Raw genomic sequence first — 25,005 nt, 5'->3', positions numbered from 1 at the left:
AGCCTGAGATGGGAAACCCCAGGGATACTTACTTTGTCATCAGGGGCCTCCACAATTTGGTGAATTTTACTCTGGAGCTTGATTGGGGTTCTCACATGCACACTAGAAAAAAATCCCCTGGTGGTCTGGCAGGAAGAGGGGAAAAGGAACCAATTTGAAATATATCAGAGGATTCTGTTCTTCTTAGCAAGGAGAATATGCTGGGGATTTAACTGTGCTGGCTCTAGGCTTCCACAGAGGAGAAGGGAAATACCCAGATCCAGCCCACTCCGGCCCTCCTGGCCCAACCAAGGGGCCTGGGGCATGGTGATGAGGGAGCAGAAGGCAAGCTGAGGAGAAGGCACAAGCTCACATCCCACAGTGCCCCCCCCCCCCTGCCGTGGGAGATGTGTGACATTCTTCAGGCACTCCTCACTGCCCTAAAGCTAAGGGAAGGAAAAACAAATGGTTAACTTACAGAGATCACGGTCCTGAAAGACATGAGTCTCCCTCAGTTTACAAATGTCTTAGTGATTTACCAGAAAAAAATTATTCTTAGCAATAACCTAACTTCCAGAAGGAAATGTAGGTAAAATTAAATGTCCTTATAATCTGCAACCCATTGAGGCAGGCAGAGTATAATGTTCCTCCAGGAAGCTCCCAACTGTCCTAATGTTAATGCCCTGCTAGAGGGAAAAACAACCTTAGCTCAGCAATGGCAAGCCTTCTGGTATCTTGTAGGTCCTCTTTAGTATTTGAAAGTTCTTTTGAACACCTCCCTTTTCCCTTACCTCCCCCAAATCCAAATATATAAGCAGTCACCCCTTACAACCCTGGTGCAGCAGCTTTTTCTACCCATGGGTCCTGTCCTCGTGCCTTTTTTTTTTTAACGATTTTATTTATTTATTTATCAGAGAGAGAGACAGAGAGAGAGGGCACAAGCAGGGGGAGAGGCATGCAGGGCGAGAAGCAGGCTCCCCACTGAATAAGGAGCCGGATGCGGGACTCGATCCCAAAATCCTGGGATCACGACCTGAGCAGAAGGCAGCTGCTTAACTGACTGAGCCACCCAGGCATCCCTGTCCTTGTGCTTTTATAAAACTACCTATTTGCACCAAAGACATCTCAAGAATTTTTTCTCAGCTATCAGCTCCAGACCTCACCCCCACCAAGCCTCACCTATATTCCAAAACTACATCAGTAGGACTAAGAAGCTTCTGTGAACTTCACAGTCCAGAGGTATGGACTCATGATAAACCTGAGACCTACTCATGAGACTACAGAACACTACCCCTCCCCCATACCTTTCTAGCACATTCCTGAAGGACTATTTACAGCAGTTCCTTTTACCCAGTACTTCATGTTCAGTTATTAAAAAATTAGGAGACATACTAAAAGGTATAAAGCACAGTTAAAAGAGATAGAGAGAGCATCAGAACCAGATTGTTATGACAAGGATGTTGGAATTATCAGACTGGGGATTTAAAAGAACTATGATTAATATGCTAAAGGCTCAAATGGATAAGAGACAGTACACATGAACAGGTAGGCAATGTAAGTAGAGAGGGAGAAATTCTAAGAAACCATGAAAGAAATGCTACAAATCAAAAGCATTGGAACAGAAACGAAAAGGGCCTTTAATGGGCTTATTAGTGGACAGGACATGGTTGAGGAAAAGCAACAATCTAAACTTGAGGCCATCTGGATGGAAACCTCCAAAATTGTAAATCAAAGAGACTGAAAAAACCCCTCAGACCAGAATATCTAGGAATTGTGGAGCAACCATGAAAGGTCTAGTGTACACATAATGGGAATTCCAGAAGGAGAAGAGAGAAAGAAACAAAAGAAATATTTTAAACAATAATGACTGAAAATTTCCCCAAATTAATGTCAGACACCAAACCACAGGGAGCTCAGAGAAAAAGAAGCAGAATAAAACTCCCAGAAAGGAACTCTTCCGGCCCAGATGGATTCACTGGAGAATTGAACCAAATGTAGAAAGAAGAATGAACACTAATTCTACACAATCTCTTCTGGAGAATAGAAGAGGAGGGACTACTTTCCAATTAATTTGACAAAGTTAGTATTATACAGACACCAAAACCAGACAAAGCCGGTGCAGAGAAAGAAAACTGCAGACCAATATTTCTCATGAATATAGATGCAAAAGTCCCTAACAAAATAATAACAAATAGAATTGAGCAATATTTAAAAAGAATCATACACCATTACAAGTGTTTACTCCAAGGGGATACGGTTGTTTCAATATTCAAGTCAATGTAATCCATACTATTTAACAGCCTAAAAATAAAAATTACATGATCATATCAATCCATGCAAAAATGAAAACAAAAAAAAAACTTTTAACAAAATTCAACAGCCATTCATGATAACATCTCTCCAAAAGAGAAAAAAGGAATGGAGAGTGATGTAATTTGGGGAGTAGCATCGTTGGATCATTGGGCTCTGATACTGACAGCCAAGAAAGAAGTCTTCGGTGCAAAAAGGTGGTTTTATTAAAGCCCAGAGACAAGACCCTTGGGCAGAAAGAGCTGCTACCTCAGGATTGTGAGGAGCAACTGATTATATACTTTGGGGTTGGGGGAAGTAAAGAAAAGGGAAGTTCCAAAAGGACTTTCATATGCTAAAGAAGACTTGGGGCATCCTGGAGGCCTTGCTAAACTCAAGCTGTTGTTTATCCCTCTAGCAAGGGATTAATATTAAGACAGTTGGGGGAGCTTCCTGGAGGAATGTTCTACTCTGCCTGTCTCATGTATTTGTCAATATGGGGTGCTGCTTATAAGGACATTTAATTTTATCTACATTTCCTTCTGCTTTTGTTTCCCACAACAGAGAGGAACTTCCTCAATGTTACAAAAAATATTTATAAAAATCCTACAGCTGGGGCAGCTGGGTGGCTCACTTGGTTAAGTGTCTGCCTTCTGTTCAGGTCATGATGTCGGGGTCCTAGAATCAAGCTAATATTATACTTAATGGTGGAAAACTGGCTGCTTTCCCCCTAAAATCAGGACTAAGACAAGGAGTACTGCCCTCACCACTACTATTCCACACCGTACTGGAGATTCTAGCCAGTGCCAAATACGTCAGAAAAAAAGATGTAACATTGTCTTTATTGGCAGACCACGTGATAGGCTACGTAAAAAATTGTGCAGAATGCAGAAAACAGCTACTAGAACTAAGAAGTGACTTTGGCAAGGAGGCAGGGTCTGAGACTCATCAAGCTACTTTGGTTTCTCTTCTCTGAGTCTCACCTTCCTCTCCTCAAAGCTCTGCACTGATGAGCAGAAGTCTGTGTGCCACACCCCTGACCAGAATTCTTCTGCTTACTGCCTACAGTGTAAAATCTAACATCTCAAGCGGGGCTTACGGGCCCCCTTCCAGGCTCCACTCCTGCCTACTACCCAGCTTGATTTCGTCCCACTAGCTCCCTGGTCTTCAGCTCAAGTAACACTGACCAATCTGCAGTTCCCCCAACATTTCAGAACCTCTATACTCACTTTCTTTTTCCTGAGGCATCTTTTCCTGCATTGCCCATTCCTACTTCTTCTGTGAGCTTAGTCTTCTAGGTCAATACTTCACTGATTTTCCAAGTAACTAATTATAGTTAATTAGTTAGTTAATTTATTCATGACTGGATGGATCCAGTTCATTACATTCTTGGATCACTCTGATGTTGTTTTGGTGGGGTTTGGTGGGACGGGGTCCGGAGCTGATGGCCGAGAAAGAATTCTTGAGACGTCTTTGGTGCAAAATGGTGGTTTTGTTAAAGCACAGGGACAGGCCCCGTGGGCAGAAAGAGCTGCTGCACCGGGGTTGTGAGGGGTGGATGATTATACACTTGGGAGTGGGATGGGAGAAAAGGGAGGTTTCAAAAGGATTTTCATACGTTAAAGACTCACAGGATACTGGAGGCCTTGCCATTGTTGAGTTAAGGTTGTTTTTCCCTCTAGCAAGGCATTAACATTAAGACAGTTGGGAGCTTCCTGGTTGAATGTCACACACATGTCCCACACGGGAGGCGGGGGGAGGGGAGGGTTTGCAGGGTATCAGCTTGTGCTTTCTCCTCAGCTAGCCTTCTGCTCCCTCACCAGCTCCAACCTGTTTCTTTGACTTCCACCATATCACACACAGGACCATGACGTCAGTAAGGGATTATCAAATTCTTTATCAAACACTTGGGTAGATCTCAGAATGGTAGAACAGTGTGGTTGCAACCCTATCTGTTCCTTGGCAAAGGTTTCTGCTGGGTGCTGGGGGTCCTATACTAAAAAAAGAAACAAGCTGTCTTCTAAGTGGCTGAGAGTCTACAGGGGAGAACCAAGAACAAGTTGAAAGGCAGTTATAATTAATTGAGGTAGATGCTAAATAATAGTTTTTTTAAAAGTTAGCATATGATTTATAGAAAAGAGCACATAGTCTTGTGGTGAGGTGGGAGCCAAGGGGATGTTGGTCAGAAGCATTTCCCTCCAGAGGAAATACTTAGCCTCTGTACTGTGGCCAGACTTATCCATCCAGAGGAACTTTTAACATCTCCAATTGAACATCCACATGGCATCTCCAACTTGGCTTGTCCACAATAGATCTCTTGTTACTGTCAGGACAATTTGTGAAAGAATTTGAAATGGACAAAAGATTATCAGCACACTCTTTTGAGTTTATCTGTGCCTTTCATGATTGTTGAGCTATTGCGTACCCTGTATGTTAACTGAGAGTCACGCAGATGATTCTTGTCTGTAGAAAGGCAAGTGGATTTTATTTGGTGGAGTTACAATTGATTCCCTTCATGGAGAAGCCAGTTGTGCATCTATTAAATTCATTTTGGCCTTCTTCATTGTGCGTGCACAGGTGTGTGTGTGTGTGTGTGTGTGTGTGTGTAATTCTTTGAGTCAACTGTAACACCTTATTGGTTCCCTCATTCATTAATGAGTTAAACACAACCTTTATTTTATATTTGTAGAAGAATCAAAATTTAATCTTTTTCCCAAAAAAATCTTTTAGTAGTATTGGAGGTCATCCACCTAGACATCGGATGGATCCCCATGACAGAGCAAGGTATACTGTGTCGCCAGGGAGGGTACCTCTTTTCTGACAGAAGCCTAGGCACCTCTTTTCCAGATTTCCAGAGGAAATCCAAGCAGCAATAGCTGTTTAACTTTGCTGATTCTTTGTTTCTTTAGTTTTATTCTTCCTTCTCTATTGATTTTGTGTTTTACTTCTGGTTCCCACATGGCCTGTAAGCAATGCCCCCAGGTAGCAGCGGTGAGGAAGTTTGGTTTTGTGAGTTTTTTGAATCCATTCTCTAGTGAGTAAAAGACAACAGAGACTCTGGTTCGTTTGTCTCTTTTAGTTTCTCTGTTTGTCTCTTTTTAGCTCAAATTGATGAAGACTTCTGTGGCCATTGGGACAAAAAGCTATTTAACACTTTGTACAGGGTAACTCAGACTCCAGTACTTCCACAATTTGTTCTTTTTTTTTTTTTAAAGATTTTATTAATCAATCAATTAATTAATTAATCAGGTAGAGAGACAGACACAGACAGAGCATAAGCAGGGGGAGCAACAGAGGGAGAAGGAGAAGCAGACTCCCCGCTGAGCAGGGAGCCTGACGTGGGGCTAGATCCCAGGACCCCAGATCATGACCTGAGCCGAAGGCAGACGCTTAACCAACTGAGCCACCCAGGCGTCCCTGCAATTTGTTCTTGACCTGTAGCTGAAATTGTGGGAGCGAACAAAAACATATATAAGCTCTCTCTCTATCTGTTGTTACAAATAAGGAAATTGAATATCTAATACCAATTCAGAAACATTTTAGAATCCATGTTTGTCCATGTTAAAAATCCACATTAAAACTCATGTTTGGCAAGTGAGAATAGTTCAATCATTTTTATTTATAAAATAGTAACGTAACTTCTCTTATTTATCAGTATGTCACGCAAACATACATTTTATTTTACTTGGTTTATCTTTCCCAAATGTAGACAGGCTTACCTATTAAATAAACTGACACTTAATGTTACCTAACACTTAAGATTATTAACTATGTAAATTGGTGTTCAACTAAACTCAGTCATTATTCTGAAACACTTTTTCTTCCCAAATGTAAACAGACTTACTTATTTATTTCTTAGATTTTATTTTATTTATTTATTTGTCAGAGAGAGAGAGAGCGTACAAGCAGGGGTTGCTGCAGAGGGAGAAAGAGAAGCAGACTCTCACTGAGCAAGGAGCCCGATGTGGGATTCGATCCCAGGACCCTACGATTATGACCTGAGCCGAAGACAGATGCTTAACCGACTGAGCAACCTGGGATCCCAACAGGCTTATTTATTAAATAAACCACCACGTAATGTTACCTAATACTTAGGATTATTAACTATGTAATTTGGTGTTTGACTAAATTCAGTCATTATTCTGAAAAACTTTTTCTTCCAACTGTAATTCAGTTTGTGTAGCTGATAGATCACTTCTGAGATTTTAAGGCAACCTGAAATCTTGGGCTAAGGTTGTTGAGTTAGCTTAGTGATAATCATTGGGTATCTAAATAATGTCTAAACACTACGAAAAAACAAAACATTGATTACTGATATAATCTTAGCTTTACATGCTGTTGCTTCTTATTTTTATGCCATAGGGAGGTGGATCTTGGGGTCATACTAATGATTGAGTTCACTTTTGCTACTTTAAGATGTAAAAGGGACACGTGTAGCTCTAGAATATTGCATTATGTGTGGTTGTGAGCTTTCCCATTCTGCTCAAATGCTTGTGTAAGACGAACAGTTCTTACTTCGAAGATGAACACCCTTCTTCCCCATCCCCCCCTCCCCGGGCAGTTTCTCTGTGAAATAGAAGGCACTTCAGTTAAAGTTATAAAAATTAATATGACGGTTGGGCCTATACATGGAGAAATAGTCATGGAGAAATACTACTGTGCTTGGCTTTTGTTTTTTCAAGGAAAGAGCATTTTCTCCCCTGAAGCAATGATTCACAAAGCTCTTGGACATTTCTTTAGACCACCAAGCAGGAGCCCCTGTGTTCCTCACATGCACTTCCCCCAAAGACATCTCTCACACATCTAATGGCATCTCAAAGTCAGATGCTTAGAGGACCCAGACTACCACCGGCCCTTCTTCCCAAGAACACTTTGTTGTCATTATTCACACTCTTGAACTGTGAGCTCTCTGACAGCTGAGTGTTCTCACTGTGCGCAAAACACATTTACGCATTACTGAACTAGATGCCAGGAAAACAAGCATGCTACACGAAAATTGTGCAAAATCGTATTTGTTTGAGAGGATCGCTGTGAGAAAGAAGTAAAATAGCATTGCAAAAGCATGATGTCTACAACAGAACAGATGCAGGTAAGTGTTAGTTCTTCTGAAGACTGGACATTCACCAGCCTCCGAGTGAATCCAGTAAAATTCTCAGGGCAAGATCCAGAAGTGGTGTTTGAAAACGCTTGCCTCTCAAGGAAGCTGCTATAGCCAGGATGAAAAGGATGCATTCAGAGCCGAGGAGGGCCAGTCCGTCCCAGCCAGATGTGGCAGAGTCTGGATATAGGTCTTCCCGCACCGCCTCGGAGACAGGCTGCCAGCCTCTCATCCGTGCAGCCCTCCGCCCCCTGGGAACCAGTCCATCCGGTTGGTTACTACCTCCCCAAGGGCTTTCGTCCTTGGCCATGTGCTGATACCCTATCTCTCTCCACTGCTTGGGAGTGGCTGGCTTGTATTTCATGCTGCCGGAGTCAAGATACCAGGATCCCTTAAGAGAGGTGGAGAAACCTGCTCTCACCTCCCATAGCAGCCAGCATGGCACAGAGCCTGGACTGCAGATGCGACTGAGGAAGTCCATACGAAGGTGAATGTGGATCTTAGGAATACCTATGCCTCAGGCTGGCTAGAGTGTCTGCACAGGAGACAGCCCTGGGGCAGGCGGTGGAGCAGAGGATGAAGGGCTGGGATCAGGTTATAGAGGCAGGAGGATGTTCAGGAAAAGGAGAGGGAGTCCCCAGGTGAAGTCCTACAGATCTATCCTCAGAATTTGGGACCTGTGCAAAGGCGCTCTAGGAGCCATCCAGAAGGGAACATGGCTCAGGCAATAGCCTGATGAACGGCTTAAGGAGAGCAGCTCCAAAAATGATGTCATCCTTGCCTGCACTGTGCTCAGCGAGGAAAGAGAAGAGAGAGTGCTTCCGAGTGGGGATCAGTATCAGGAGGTGCAGGGGATGGACACAGAGGTGCTGGGGGCCAGGCAGGCTGAGCAGCCTGAGCAGATGGAGAAAAGGAGACTCAGGAGGGTTTGTGGGAGCTCAGGGAGCAGGGAAAGGAGAAGTAGTCCTGAGGGGTTCAACCCCAAACCACCTTCCAGGGTCCCCTGACACTGTTGTGGATGGATTTCCCCAGGGACTGAGCTCTAGGAGAGCAAGCTGAGCTTGGCTGGGGTAGCGATGATGGAGGAATGTCTGCCTCAAAGAAAAAACTTCCAACAAGGGAAAAACATTGTTTCCTCTACTCTCAACACTTCTGACACCAAACACTTCTGCAGTTCTCTGTGGACACCAACTGGGCATCCTATGATCTAATGCAATTCTGACACTACCCAGAGTTAGGGCAGACCCTACAGGTTAAGGGCCCACTCCCACAGTGCTGCCCTCACTTTGGAAGTCAAGTGCAAGTCCAGACCTCAAGGGTTTCCCCCAACCTCATCTTTGGATTTGAGAATTTGCTAGAATAGCTCACAAAACTCAGGAAAGTGCTTTACTGACTATCACTGGTTTATTACAAACAGCCAAATGGAAGAGCTGCATGGGGCAAAGTATGGGGAAGGGGCACAGAGCTTCCGTGCCCTTTCCGGCCACACCACCCTCCCGGAACCTCCATATGCTCACCAACCAGGAAGCTCTCTCTGAACTCCTCCAGGTAGAGTTTTTTTAATGGAAGCTTCATTAGGCAGGCATGATAGATTAAATCATTGACTACCAGTGATTAATTCAAGCTCCAGCCCCTGTCCCCTTCTCCGAAGTTAGGGTGGGGCTGAAGGTTCCAACCCCCTAAACACAGGTTGGTTCCCTTGGCCACCAGGCCCATCTTGAGGGACTTTCCAAAAGTCAACTCATGCACATAAAGTCTGATGGTGTTGAAAGGGGTGTGTTACAAACAACAAAAGTTGTGCCTTTCATCTTTATCAGTCTAGAGCTGTCTCAGGAGCTGGGGACAAAAATCAAATATTATAACCAAAAAGATGCTCCTATCCCCCTTATCACTTGGGAAATTATAAGGGTTTTAGGAGCTCTGGCCAGCTGCTGGGGATGAAGGCTGAAATATAGATTTGTCATATCACAACTGTCAATTTGTCATATCACATACTGTCCTCCCCCGATGCCCAGCACAGAGTCCTAGTTCTCCTTGGCTGGCTCTTGTATAAACCAGGTCAACTACAGGGCGTTTCCTCAGGTACTTGTCATGGAAGATTTGATCCTGATCAACAGAGCTTGAGGGCATCCAAGGATGGGGTCTTCCATCCCTACATGTAGCCCTGAAAGCCAGCAGGAGATGTGTAGGGACACAAGCCCCCATTTACCATCCTCAGAGCCTCTCGAAAGCCTTGATCTTCAGACTTGAGAGTTTCCTTAGGTGGTCCTTTCGACCCAGGATTTGTCTCTGAGACTGTGATGGTAGGTGTTCAATGATTGTCTACTGGATAGAATTGAATAGGAGCAAGAAGGGATGTTCTTTGAAAGATTAAGGGCAGCCTTGAAAGAAAGGGGTTGGGGATATTCTTGCAATATCACCTTATGACCCAAACATTCAGCCAGAAGACTGGATTCCAGCCTCAGCCCCATCACTTGTGACCTATGTGAGCGAGCAAGTCACATAAGCAACCTGGGCCGCTTTTCATCGTCTATCAACGCTCATGGTCCTTGGCATCATAGCTGGCACCCGACAAATGCTAGCTGAGTAGAAGAGAAAAAAATATATCACTGGCTATTACACAAATGTTAGCATTATGTCACAATTAATGACATGACTCAAAAGTTAAGTGGAAACTGGCCAAATCAGAGAAAGATTTGGTAACCAGAATTCAGGTTGACACAAGTAATCCAAAGTTATATAAACACTCTCTAGGTGAGTAGGGTTACTCAATTTTAGACAGCTCAGATGTCACTGAAGTCTGGACGGGTTTTGCCTGCTGTGCTTTTGAAACCATCAGTAACAACTGCACATCTCTTATCTCTATCTTGGGTTCTTTTGTGGATGAAGCAAATTCAGGTCCTTTTTTTTTTTTAAAAGATTTTATTTATTTGTCAGATAGAGTGAGAGAGAGCACAAACGGGAGAGCGGCAGAGGGAGAGGGAGAGGGAGATGTGGGGCTTGATCCCAGGACCCTGGGATCATGACCTGAGCCAAAGGCAGATGCTAAACTAACTGAGCCACCCGGGCACCCCTGCAAATCCGGGTCCTTGAAGTCTAGATGGTGGCTCACAGTGACAGTGCTCAGGGATAACGTTTAGGTATAGAATGGATTCATAGAATAAAAGGAATTCTCTTCCAGCATAATGTCCAGGACTTGATAAATGTTAAACTCAAAGTGAACACGGGGACGCATGAGACACAATGAGAGACCATTTATCCATGTCCAGGAACCTCTCTGCTTTTGTCCACCAGTATGGACACTTCTAGCCACCACCACCCTAGGACAGGAAGCCATTTAGCTACTTTCTCGGTCCATGTCCATACTAGTTATCTATAGCTGTGTAACAAACCTAGTGGCTTAAAACAATGCATAGTTATTATCCCATAGTTTCTGTGGATCAGGAGTCCAGGTAGAAGTCCTTAGAGGTGCTAAGCAGTTCTCTGCTTTGGGTCACACAAGGCTGCAAACAAAGTGTTGTCCAGGGCTGGGTTCTCATCTGGAAGCCTGATTGAGAAAGAATCTGCTTCTAAGCTCACTCGGGTCACTGGCAGATTTCCTTGAGATTAAATCACCAAGGGCCCTCCCTGGCTTTTTGTGCACTATTGCCAGAGGTCACCCTCAGCTCCCAGAAGCTACTCCCAGCTCCTAGAGGCTTCTGGAAGTTTCTTGCCATTATAGGCTTTCCCAACATAGATGAAATAATCCAGCCAGCAAGGACAGCCTCTAGAGTTAGTTGGCTAGCAAGCTGGAGTAGTATATAATGTGACCTAATTAAGGAAGTGACATTCTATCACCTTTGCTGGCTTTCTATTAGTTAGAGGTAAGGTCTTGCTTATGTCCAAGGGGAGAGGGTTTCCCCCAGGAGGCATGGACTGTGGGGGCCACCTTATAGTTTGTCCATTACAATGGCCGAGTTTGAAAGTTGTCTGGCAACCTGAAAGCCACACAAAGAATTCAACATGACTGTGTTAAATTATTTACTAAGACCCAAAGAGAAAAGGCAGGAAGGACCATGTTACTCCCAAAGCCTTCCATGAATTATGTTCTTCTTGGTCTCCTGCTGGATTCTTCCCTGGCCGGGTGATGAGGTCAGGACCATCTGAAAATGCTTCGCAACACCTAACCCCACCAGGTTAGGATATGGCATCCTTTCTTTATTCCCTGAGAGAGAGAGTGCTTCCTATTGTTAAAAAGAAAGACTTCATTTCTTACCTAACTGCAGTTTTCGCCTCTTCCGGGAGTGGAATTTTAAACCCAGTAGTCCAGAATTTCCAGATCAGCACGAGTGAGGTCATCTGCTTGATATGACCCTCTGTCCTTCCCCCTAAAGGAAGGCGACCTCCTTGAAGCGATGCTTTCTTTCTGCTTCTTAACTTGCTTATCTTCCTCCTTTCTGCGTATATGAGGCTTCCATTTTGAACTCCTCAGAGCACACTGCTGTTTGTTGGGTGGGATGCTGCCCGCTCGAGGAATGGTTGAATAAAGCCAACCAGATCTTTAAATTCACTCCGATCTTTAACGTCATCTTTCCTCTTACCTCAGGGTTTAACCTTAGTTAACACTGCTCCTAGTTCTGCTCCCCCCTCTCCAGGCTCTCAGAGACCCTCGCCCGCTTCTCACCCCACCCTCCAAGTAGCCTTCCCATCCTCTGACCCTGTCTGTGTATCAACCAGGTCTCAGAGGGGCCGAAAACCAAACTCAGCCACCCATCAGATGCAACCCTTTTCAGGCAGAAGGTGTTGGCTTTGATCAGCTTCTCAAAGGTCCCCTTCTACCCCAGAAGGTGAGGAACCATGGCATTAGGGGATCCTCACTGGCACATTTGGAAGAAAATTCAGACAGCTCATGTTTGGGGGCAGGGCTGGCTGTCTTTGCCCACCCTCTGTGCAGGGGCTCAGGCCTGAGCTGGGCAATCCCCCATAGCCCCAGCTGCCAGCTGGAGAGAAGGCAGGTGGTGGGGCGTGTGCCTCTGCCTGGAGCAGTTCCCAAACCCCACTTAGCTTATCGGCCACTCTGCCCTTGCCTGCAGCCTCAGACCCTGTGCACTGATAACACCCTCCCCTATTGCCAGAGTCAACACCGAGGGGGCCCGGGAAGCTGCTGGCAGCTCTAGGGAGGGGGTTGAAGGCCGCTGTGTGGCTAAGGCGGCAGGTGTGCTTGGCCTTCGTCTTGACAGGTTCTTTGGCTTCTCTCCTCGTTTTTTCTCTGCCCAGGCCCTATAGCAGACCCAAGGGCAGCAACTCTTCCCTCCCTAGGGCTCTCCTGGATCTGTTGTCAAGTAAGATCCACTGTTCTTTGCTTCTTGGCCCCAGGGACGCTTCTCCTTACCGGTGGGAACACTGGTAGGCCCTGTGCTTGCGACACCCAAGCCACGTGCACGGGTGCAGCCTGGACACCCAGGCAGGCACTTTTAACCTGCAGTTGAGTGCAGGCCGCAGGTGCAGGAGAGATGGCAATGAGCTGAGCATTTGTGGGCTGCGGGCTCAGGGATGCTCGGTGGGGCCAGCGTTGCAGAGGCCTTCAGCTGGGTGCAGGTTCCTGGGGCGCTCCGGAGAGTCACAAGGATTCCCTGCCAGAGCTCCTGCCCCATGCCGCCAGAAGAAAGAAGCAAGTTGTGACTAGAAAGGCATCTGGAAGCAATGTAGACTACGCATCCTGGAAAGCACATTAAGCTGGATGGGCAAGTTATCGCGGGAGTGACTTGCGGCAAAATCATAGCTCCAGAACTTAGCTGAGAGGGCCCTGACTTCTCCTTCGTTGTGAAACTAAGTTCATAAGAGGGCGAGAGGGAGGCTACACTGGTTCTTGTTGGGAAATGAGGCCAAACAACCAGGTTGGTGGGGTTGGGGGGGGTACTGGCTTAGACTGGATGGGGGAAGGTGCAAGGGATGGCACTCAGCTTGCCGGGGTCAGGTGGAGGGAGTGGGGACCGGGAGATCCCTACCTCTGGTCTAAAGGCAACCCGAGCCCTGAGCCAGTCTGCTGCTTTTGTGGACGATTGTGCCCACAACAATGCCTGTGAGCAGATTCACCCTGTGGCCGTGGGCAGACCCTGGACCGTGTGGGGCGGGGCTGGAAACAGGGACTGACATGATTCAGAGGAAGACACTCCCGCTTATTGCTGTGTGACATCTCAGAGCAGGGGCAGAGAACATTCTCCAGGGCATCAGGTCAGGGGCCAGGGGAGGGGACAGAGTGATGAAGAATTCTGGTTGGGAAAGGTGCAGAGAGGGATGGAGAGAGAGGGAAAGAGAGCGAGAACTTACCATTCCCTGTCGGAGGCCATGACCCTGGAGGGGGTGTAAGAGCAGGCAGGGCACCCTCTCAGTGACACAGGGCAGGATTGAGCTCTGAGGAGAGAGCTTGGAACTCAGATCCACCTCCAGGTCACCTTAAAGCCCTCACAGTGTGAGCTGTAGCCATCTACAAGGACAGATGGTATCAGTAGAATGTGTGGGAGACAATTGTCCTCAAAGGCAGGGTAAGAATCTCCATCCAGGGCTTTTCAACTGAGGTCCTGTGAATGCAGCACAAATGTGCAGAGATACGGATACCCTTGGCCCCTGGGGACATTGGGGGACTCCCAGGGACCCTTGGGGACACTCGGGGACCCTCGGGGCCAGCATGCTGTCTCGGCTGCCGCACTGCCTCCTGGGCTCCAGCACGGCGTGTGTATTCTGGACTTCCTGGTGTGCCACAAGGTGGAAAGAGTGGGGAGACACTGATCAGGCTGAGCTGGGAAGCCACACCCCAAAAAGTGCTTCAAAGAAGAGCCCCACCCGAATCCTTAGGAGTAGGACAATAGTTGGAGAAAGCCTGGGAGTGACAAGTAAATACTGCGTTTGGTCCCTGGCAAGTAGGGAGAGAATTTACATGACAAACAAGGATAAGAACAAGCATTTGCAAAGGGCCAAAGGGCGGTCAATATTTTTCTTTGAGGAAGAGATAATATGATGAAGAGCATTTATTCCCCGGGACACCAGAGACCTCGTGGGGGCAGGTGCTCCCTGAGAGAGAAACTTCTGGAGCAGGGACTTGACCACACCTCCCAGGGGACCATGTGTCTCAAGCGTGGCCTTCTGGGACGACAGCAGAGCTAAGGAGATGTTGGCATGTGGCCTGAGATGAGCTTGCTCCCTGTCACCCCTCACATCTGTAGTGAAGTTTCCAAGGCCTCAAGTCCTCGTGTAGAGTGGGCAGAGGGCTGGGCTTTGTGTGGGACTGATGCTGGAAGAACGGTGGCAGCGTGGCGAGGGCACCCCCAGGCTGAGGGGGATCATCTAGTTAGAATGGCTGGCTTAAATTTATTTCTCATGGTTCTAGGGGCTGGACGTCCAAGATCAAGGCGCTGGCAAATTCCGTATCTGGTGAGAGCCCTCTTTCTGGTTCACGGATGGCCATCTTGCTGTGCTCTCATGTAGCAGTTGGGGAGAGGGAGCTCCCTGGGGTCTCTTTATAAGGGCACTAATCCCATTCATGAGGCTCTACCCTCCTGACCTAATTGCCTCCCAGAGGCCCCATCTCCTCATACTGTCACATTGTGGGTTAGGTTTTCAACAGATGCATTTTGGGGGGACATATTCAGTCTCTAGCACCTTAAGTTTACCCATCCTTAAAACGGAAACTCCAGTGATGTGCACTTTTTTTTTAAAGATTTTATTTTATTTATTTCACAGAGAGAGAGACAGCCAGTGAGAGAGGGAACACAAGCAGGGGGAGTGGGAGAGGAAGAAGCAGGCTCCCACGGAGCAGGGAGCGCGATGCGGGGCTTGATCCTAGGACTCTGGGATCACGCCCTGAGCCGAAGGCAGATGCTTAACGACTGAGCCACCCAAGCACCCCCAGCGATGTGCACTTCTGCCTCTTTTCCTGTGTTGCTGCTCACAGCAAGGCATTCCGAACACGATCGCCTGAAAGCTCATTAGAGATGCAGACTCTCAGGTCTCACCCCACACCTGCCAAGTCAGAATTAGCACGTTCCCAGGTGATTTGAGTCATGTGAATGTTTTTGAGAAACACTGCTCTACCAGATATTAAATTAGTGATATGGGAAAGCATGGTCTCCAGGGAGAAAGTCATGGCCCAAGGGAGCCACACCGTCATGGTTCCAAATTCTGACTCCACTGTTCTTGCCCATGTTACTCATCTTCTCTGAGCCTCAGTTTCTCCCCTGCAGAATGAGGACAATCACGGCACCAACTTCATGGGACTGGGGGAAGAATTAAATAGGCTGGTGGAGGGAAGCACCTGGTACATAGTAGGTCCCTGGTGGATGAGAATTTTCTGGAGTCTCCTTCTTTGCAGTTTCTTCACTACAGGGGCTGAGGAATGGGTGTCTTTAAAAGCACTCAGGTAATTCTGATGCAAGGGCAGATGATACTGCTTCATATCACTTAGAGACCCAAACACCTGCAATGGTGTTTGGTCTGTATTCAGCCAGGTGGTGGCTCTGGCCCTTTCTACATTCCATCCCTCAAGCCTGTTGCCTAAAAGCGGCCTCTACTGGTTTGCCTTTTTAAAAATCACTATCTTGAAGAAACTGTATAACACACATATGGATAAGCGCATAAAACAAAAATTGTAGCTTAATGATTGTAAAGACAAGTCCTGCGTAGCCACCAAGTAGCTCAAGAAGCAGAGCCATGTGGGGACCCAGAAACAAGCGTGGAGCATGGGCTCCCTTGCAGGAGATTGCACCTACATACGCTACTTGATGAGGATTTTACAGGGGCAATCCCAGGCTCAGGTAGGTTAATACCTCCCCCTGCATCACACACAGCTGGGAGGGAGCCCAGCCAGAATTCAAACCCACCTGTGTGGGTCTGACTGCAGGATGGTGCTAGCCGGGCAGGGCTCCCGTGTGGGAAGTGGGGTGGGGGTGGGAAGGAGCAGGGCAGAACTGGAGGGCCATGCCCTGGGCGGGGTGGGATAGGACTCCGGGCCTTGGGTTCTCTCCCCCGGTCAGGGAAGGATGAGGGGAGAGGTAAAGAGCAGTTACTTTGGAGCAAAGAGGGAGCATGCCCTGGGGGTGTCCATCCTCACCTTCTCATTGCTCCCTGACAGCGCCAAATGTGGTCAACCTTCAGTAAAACTTGAGACAGAAGATTCTTGAATTCTCCTACTAGATAAAGGGGAGCTTGGCAAGCAGGTCTGGGAACTGGCCAGTGCACGAATGTAAGAATGTCCATGGAGGTGACGGAAAGTCAAGGAGAAAGATGGAAATACCCCCGAAGGGAAGGTTCCCAGCTGAGCTGGCGCATTGCCCCTGGACCCACTGCTCTCAAGGGAGTGGGACTCTTTCCAGAGGAAAGTGCTCTGCTGGGTTGGCCTGAGGGCTCATTCTAGGTTTCAAATGATATAAGACAGAAAACAAGGCAGTGGTCAATGGCAGGTCAAGGTAAACCCCTGCCAGAAAGGGTTATCATTCTGAGGCCTTGTGACCATTATGTAACCCTCCAATTGGGATATTTCTGTTTTTCCATAAGCAGCTGGGAATTTCTGAGACCTATTTATATACAGTTAGAACTTCTTATAAAGGATACTGTGACAAGTGTCATATCCACCCTCGCTCTCCAGCTGCCCAGTTCCCACCGCCCCCCCTCCCAGGTAGACTTGATTCTATTTTTCCAGAGCTTGAAAAATGCAAATCTAAGCAAATCAAATACTAGATTCTTAGCCACCACCCCCACACACCTCGTTTTCAAACATAAAAGTAACCTATTAACACAGACTGGTTTGCCCCTTTCTCTTATTCCTCAATTTTAAAAAAATGGTAATTTAAAAAAAAATTTGGTAAAATACACATAACATAAAATTTACCATCTTAACCATGTCAATCTTAAAAGCAGCCAGTTATTTTACCAGCAAAATGATCTTATTTAGGAATAGCAGAGGAACTATAGTTTGGGGCAAGCAAACTCTGGAGAACCATAGGCGGGCCTGAAGAGACAAAGGGAAGGTCAGCTTTTATGAGGTTTCAGGAGCGAATTGGGGAAGGCTGTTTTAATCACAAATTCCTAGGAGAAAAACAAGAGGTCGAGGTTCTGGCAGTTTCTCATTGACTGCGAGCGGTGCTTAGTGCTTCGTTGCTGGAGCGGGATGGTGCGGGATTTCCCTTTTCTCGCCCCCCCCCCCCCCCCCCGCCCTTAGAAGCAGGAGATAAAATTCCTATGTGAGGATGTCTTCCTCCTTTCTGAGGACAATGCAGGCTGCAGGAGTGGTGCGGGCAGGACAGCGCCCCCGTCAGGCTTCCGAACTCACTTCAAATGAGCTTTCCTTAATTTTCATAATCAGGTTTTTAGGTACGTATGGTTCGGTAGTGTGAGGTCCATTCGTATGGTTTCCAACCATCATCGCCATCTATTTCCTAGCTCTTTCCATCTTGTGAAACTGAGGCTCTATCCGCCAAACTATAGCTCCCCATTCTTGCCCCCTTCTACTTTCCGTCTCTGAATTTGACTGTCTACGTACCTCATAAAAGTGGAATCAGACATTTGTCCTTTTCTGACTAGCTTACGTGGCTTAGCATAACGTCCTCAGGGTTCGCCCACACCACACGTAGCAAGTGTCAGCAATTCCTTCCTCTTTAAGGCTGAATAATAGTCATTTGTATGTATCGTGTTTATTCATTCATCTCTGATAGGTGCTCGGGTTGCTTCCACCTTTTGGCTACTGTGAATAATGCTGCTGGGAACATGGGGAGTACAGATATCTATCTGAGTCCCTGCTTTCAATTCTTTTGGTACATATGCACCTTGCCTTTTTTTTTTTTTTAAGATTTATTTATTTATTTATTTATTTATTTGGGAGAGAGAGAGTGTGTGAGCATGCGGGGGAGGGGCAGAGGGAGAGGGAGAGAGAAAATCTCAAGCTGACTCCCTGCTGAGCCCAAGGCCCACCCCCCAAAGCCCACGCTGGGGCTCCATCTCATGACCCTGAGATCAGGACCTGAGCTGAAATCAAGAGTCGGAGGCTTAACCAACTGAGCCACCCAGGTACCCCCACACCTTGCTTTTTTTTACCCAAGAGTATCTTAGAGATACTTCCCGACGAGCGTAAGGCTCATGTTATACGTGAAAAATCTGGGTCCTGGAGAAAGAAATGTTGTTGACTCTGGAACTGGGCCTCCAGACAGGCCTCTTACCCTCAGACCAGTTTTTTTTCTAGTATACTACTTTTTCCAGGCATTCTTTTATTTATGTTAAAATCAATACTAGTTCACAAGCTCAGGGCCTAAAAGTAACCATCCTGTGAATAAGTGAAAATGAGGAAATTTGAAAAGTGGTTTCCACCTCAGGGCTGTACTCCCTTTTGCTCCCAACAGTGAGCTGGGGGAAAGTGGCCATGAATTCACACGTGATGGACTGAACAAGGACTGAAGGACTGCCTTGTCATTTATGTGCATTTTATTTCACATTGTACCATAGACAGCAAAGCATAACAGTAAGTTTTACTGTAGAATGTACTGGTCAGTGTTTTTATTATCTTCACAATGTTCTTTCTTTGGGGGAAAGAGGGAGCATCCCCATAGCACCTCACACCCTGCCACAGGGATGCTGTATTGTCAATCATAGCATCCAGTCTCCTTGGCAACAGTGGTGTCCAGTGATTTCTGTTATGAGTTGAATTGTGTCCCCTGTGAACATTTATATGTTGAAGTCCTAATGCACAGCACCTCAGAATGTGACCTTATTTGGAGATGGAGACTTTAGATAATCAAATTAAAACACAATCATAAAGGTGGGCCCTAATCCAATGTGAGTGATATCCTTCTAAGAAGGGGAGAATTGGACAGAGACAGACATATATATATAGAAGGAAGACGGTGTGAAGACAAAGGGAGAAGATGGCCTTCTACAAGCCAAGGAGAGGGGCCGGAAAGAGACCCTTCCCTCACAGCCCTCAGGAAAAAGCAACCTTGATCTTGGACTTCTGGCCTGCAGAGCTGTGGGACAACACACTTCGGTTAGTTAAGGCCCTTGGTCTGTAGTGTTTTTTGAAGGCAGCCTGAGCAAACTAAGAATTCCTTTCTTGGGTTGGCAAGTGGACCATGGAAGGAAGATATTCCTTGTTTGCCCGACTTGCTAAGCTGCAGGAATGTGAATTGGGGTGTTGGGAGTCTCTTTCCCAGATGTGGGAAGAGAAGCTGTCTTCAGAACTGAGCCAAGTAGACAGAGGTAAGAGATGGGTGCAGAGGTGCAGGCCTGGAAGCTCTAAGACGTCTCCTGCCCTCGAGGCCCTGTTCCTGAGCCCTTCCTTCAATCCCATGTGCTCTTCAGCACCATTCCCAGCCCGTTGGAGGGGGTTGCAGTTGAGAGCAAGTCCTGACCACACTGTGTGGCAAGCATGCTTGCTCTTTGAAGACCTCTTTCCTGCAGCCATTTGTAATAGGCCACTTCCCATAGTCCCACTCTCTCCTTGGCACCTTATATCCTGTCTCAAAGGCTTCTCCATAGCCGATCCATCACTCATTATTCCAAATCCACCATCAGCCACACTCTGCCTCCCCACCCCTACCCCAAAACAGGTCCTCAGCTGCCGGATTCAGGAGTGGAAGGTTACCAGCAACCATGGGCCATGCTCATGTCGGGGAGAAGCATCATTCTACTAATAAGAAAACCAGAGAACTGTTGACATTTGCCTGACAAGTGTTCCAGAGCAGGCCTGGGACTAGGGTGAGGCAAATGAGGTACTCTTCACAGGTGCACAATTTAAGGAGCAGCCAAAAAGACCTCAGTAATCAAGACAAATAATATTTTAAGGCAGAATTTAAGAAATTGTGGTAAAATAAATATAATGTAAAATTTACCATTTTAACCAACTTTAAATGTACAGTTCAGTCACTTTAAGTACATTTCACAGTGCTGTGCAGCCATCACCAGCACCCATCTGCAGAACATTTTCATCTTGCCAAACTGAAACCCCATCCCCATTAAACACTAACACCCCACTTCCTCTTCCCCCCACCCCTGGCAACCACCATTCTAATTTATGTCTTTATGAATTTGACTATTCTAGGAACATTATATAAGTGGAATCAAACAGTGTTTGTCTTTTTGTGACTGGCTTATTTAACTTAGTGTGATGTCCTCAAGGTTCATCCATGTCGGAGCCTGTGTCAAAATGTCTTTCTATTTAAGGCTGAATAAAATGCCATTGCATAGATAGACCACACTTTGTGTATGTCTACATCCATCAGGGGATACTCGGGTTGCTTCCACCTTTTGCTATGTGAATAATGCTGAACCCTATGAACATGGGAGTACAAATATCTGTTTGAGTCCCTGCTTTCAATTCTTTTGGCTATAGACCCAGAAGTAGAATCAAATAGTCTATCTTTATTATTTTTATTTTTATTTTTTTTTAGAGAGAGAGAGCGTGAGTGAGGGGAGTGAGGGGCAGAGGGAGAATAAGAATCTAAAGTAGGCTCCGTGCTCAGCACAGCACCTGATGAGGGGCTTGACTCATGACCCTGAGATCATGACCTGAGCTGAAATTAAGAGTCAGATGCTTAACCAACTGAGCCACCCAGGCGCCCCTATTTTTAATTTTTTGAGGAACCTCCATACTGTTTTCCACAAGAGCTTCACCATGTTGCATTCCCATCAGCAATGCACGAATTCCAATTTCTCCACTCCTCCAAAACTTGTTGTTTTTTTTAAATTTCTTTATTAATAATAGTCAACCCAATCAATGGGTGTGAGGTGGTATCTCATTGTCATTTTGATTCACATTTCTCTAATGATTAGTGATGCTGAGTATCTTTTCATGTGTTTATTTGGCCATTTTAATAGCTTCTTTGGAGAAAAGTCTATGCAAGTCTTTCGCTCTTTTTTTTTTTTTTACATTGGGTAGTTTGTTGTTGAGTTTTAGGAGCTCTTTAAATATTATGGATATTAATTCCTTATCAGGTATGTAATTTGCAGATATTCTCTCCCATTCTGCGTGTGTTTTTAATCTCATTAATAGTGTACTTGGATGCACAAAAGTTTTAAATTTTGATGAGCTCTGATTTATCTATTTTTCATTTGTTGACTGTGTTTTTGGTGTCATAGCCAAGAAATCATTGCCAAATGCAACAAAAAAAAAAAATCCGAATTAATGCAAAAACCCCCATATGAACAAACTATCAAATTCTAACTGACACAGGATCCTACCTGGACTTGCATCGCTCAATTTACTCACCTCAGCACAATCTCAGCCTAGCCCAATCCTCTTTTTACTTAAAAATTTGATATTGTGTTTATCATGGGCTTGGGGGCATTAATTTTGACCTTTGAGAATATTGGATTAAAATACCAGTCATCTTGGTTACTGGGTTTTTGGATGCCTCCTAAAATTTTGTGCTGGAGGCAAATTCCTGCCTCATCTCACCACAGTGCAGACCATGCTGCAGAGACAGTGTGTTAGTCATGGCGCCCTAGGGTGGTACAGTTGTCTTCATACTGCACTAGTTCTCTGTAAAGACTAGGTGGGGGAGCTGAAAACTGACCTCCACAGGGAAGCCCCGTCCCTAGTTAAAGGGCCACGTGTCCGTTGTACTACTCATCCAGAGCTCCACTAGTGGTGTGCTGGTAAATGGTCAACAACTGGCTCTTGGTGGAGTGGGGGGGTGGGCAGGGTGGGCCTGGTGTATAGTGTTTGCAGATTTCCATAGTGTCAATGCTCCCTTCGTGGGTGATTTCCAACCACAAACAGGATGTTGCTGAAAGCAGAGTTGGAAAGAAATGCAAACAGGCAGACTCAAGCCGTGGGAGTCATCGGCCTCCCATTGGGCTAAATCCAGCTGATGGGGGCTTGCAGGCTGCAGGATGCCCCTTTAATATACAGCAGAGCAGGGCAAGGGTGAGGAATGACTCTGAGTGCAGCCAGGCCCAGGACTGGTACATTCAGGCATGGGGTACTTAGCATTGGCCCATTATCACTGTGTATGCAAGGCCAATGGGTACAGGTGGCCTGGCCCCATGTTTTTGAGTATTACTTGGTGATCAGACAATTTATAGAGGGAAAGGGTCCTTTGGCTTAAATAGTTGAGGACTCTAGGTCCAAATGTGAAACTTACAGAGTTCCTAAAAAGCGGAAAACTTTTCCAATGAGTGGATTCTACAGATAATGTGCTTAAATTTCCAAACAAGTGGAGGAGATGTTTGAAATGTTCAATAACCTTAAGTGATAACCTAAGTGATTGCTAGTATTGCAAAGCAGGTTGGAAATCACATTAAGATGACAAATAGTTGGGGTGCCTGGGTGGCTGAGTTGGTTAAGCATCTGACTCTTGATTTTGGCTCTCAGGGTTGTGAGATCAAGCCCTGCATTTGTTCCACACTGGACGTGGAGCCTGCTTGAGACTCCCTCTGCCCTCTCCCACCGCTCTAAAAAAAAAAAAAAAAGATGTAAAAATAGTCACTTACATAGAAACTGTGAAATAGGAGTGGTTGCAGATTTGGAAAAAAACTTTTTAAATCAGTGATTTGGCTTAAGTAAATAATATTCTAACAAACCTTAAAACTTTGTTTAGCTATATAAGAAACATATTTCCAATATCAAAGCTGATAGATTATTTTGATGACAGATAAAATCACTAAACTGTCAATCTCAACAGAGAAAATAAGAAAGAGAAGCAGAAGATATAATAAACAAGGAAACAGTGAAGAAATGTCATTTTAAAATAAAAGAAAATATCAATTATAAGAGAAAGGTTATTAATCTTTAAATAAATTATTTGTAAATGCATTTCTTTTAAAGATTTTATTTATTTATTTGACAGAGAGAGAGCACAAGTAGGGGAGCAGCAGGAAGAGGGAGAGGGAGAAGCAGCCTCCCCACTGAGCAGGGAGCCCAATGCAGGGCTCGATCACAGGACACTGGGATCATGACCTGGGATCACGACCCCAGCCAAAGTTAGATGCTCAACGACTGAGCCACCCAGGCACCCCTATGTAAATGCATTTTTTTGCTGACAAAAGTCATAATGAATTTAAAGTCCTTTCAGTGTGCCTGACTGATGTTCCCAAACCTCTGTGAACTGCCAATGAACCTAAGTTGATACACTTAAACCAATTCTTGAATATGACTTTTCAATAAACACTTATATGGCCTAGTTGATAATAGAAATACTGAATAAGTAGGAATATCAAACAGTATGATAAGGGCTAAAAAGCTCTTTAGTGAAATTCCCATTAGTTCAGAAGCCAAGAGAAGACAGCACCAAAAACTAAATTGTTGATGCTAAGAGAAATGGACTGATTAAGACAAAAAGCCACCACCAAATATCAATCTAATGTGGAAATTCTTTTTTTTCTTAAACATTTTATTTATTTATTTGACAGAGATAGAGACAGCCAGCGAGAGAGGGAACACAAGCAGGGGGAGTGGGAGAGGAAGAAGCAGGCTCCCAACAGAGGAGCCTGATGCAGGGCTCGATCCCATAACGCCGGGATCACGCCCTGAGCCGAAGGCAGATGCTTAAGGACTGAGCCACCCAGGCGCCCCTAATGTAGAAATTATTGAAAGAGTTTAATATGATTCCCTAAGCTGAATTATGGCTCAGGCAAGGCTATCATCTGACAGGTAGCCACAAAAAAAAAAAAAGAAATTACTGTAAAAACTTCTAAAAATGAAAACATGATTTGGAAACTACTAGAATGATTTGATGACTTATTTTCATAATAATTTATATCTCTTGATAAGCCATTGTGGTTTGTGGAATCCATATAATTCAGTTTATTTAGATATGAAATAGAATAGTGTATTTGCTGATTTGATTTGCATACGATTTACATGATTATTCTTGCTGTTAAATATTTTCAGACTGCAGCTGCGCGGGAAGCTCGTTTCATTGAGGAGAGGCTGGGGCTAAGTTTCAATGGATAAGTTGGGAGAGGGGCTTCAGCTACACATTGCACATGAATACCAGCAAAAACACTCAAAACAGCCTGATACAGCAGGCTCACTGGACAGCCAAATGTGGGCAGGAGCGCTTACTCATCGTTTCAGTCATTAAACAAATACTTACAGGACACCTACTCTGTGCCAGATGCTGTTTTAACTGTGAGGGATACCTCAGGGACCTAAAAAGATAAAGAATCTGTCCTCACGGACCTTACATCAAGGCAGAACAACATAATCAAATATGGAATGACTTTTTAAAAATTGAAGTTTTAGTGTTTGAAAGTTATAAAAGCCTCTGCCACCAGGGGGCACCCCAGCGTTGACCGGGTAAACGCAACTGGAGAAAGGATTTAATGGGTTGGCCCGTGCTGAGCTTGAGAAGACAGGCGAAGGTTATTTTGTGTATCATGAGCAAGGGGCCACTTGTGTAGGAACCATGTGTGTCTGAGGAAGCCAGAAATCAGGTTTGTGTCATGCTTTCTGCTCCATATGTGTTTCACATAAAGAAAATGCACCCAAAGTTACTATTTTACATGTTATTATAATTTTTTAAAGATTTTACTTATTTATTTGTCAGAGAGAGAGAGAGAGAGCACAAGCAGGGGGAGCAGCAGGCAGAGGGAGAGGCAGGCTCCCCACTGAGCAAGGAGCCAGATGTGGGACTCCATCCCAGGACCCCGGAATCACGACCTGAGCTGAAGGCAGA

Source organism: Ursus arctos, unplaced genomic scaffold (assembly GCF_023065955.2).
Source record: "Ursus arctos isolate Adak ecotype North America unplaced genomic scaffold, UrsArc2.0 scaffold_11, whole genome shotgun sequence".
NCBI classification, from domain to species: Eukaryota; Metazoa; Chordata; class Mammalia; order Carnivora; family Ursidae; genus Ursus; species Ursus arctos.
This window is presented reverse-complemented; position numbering follows the sequence as displayed.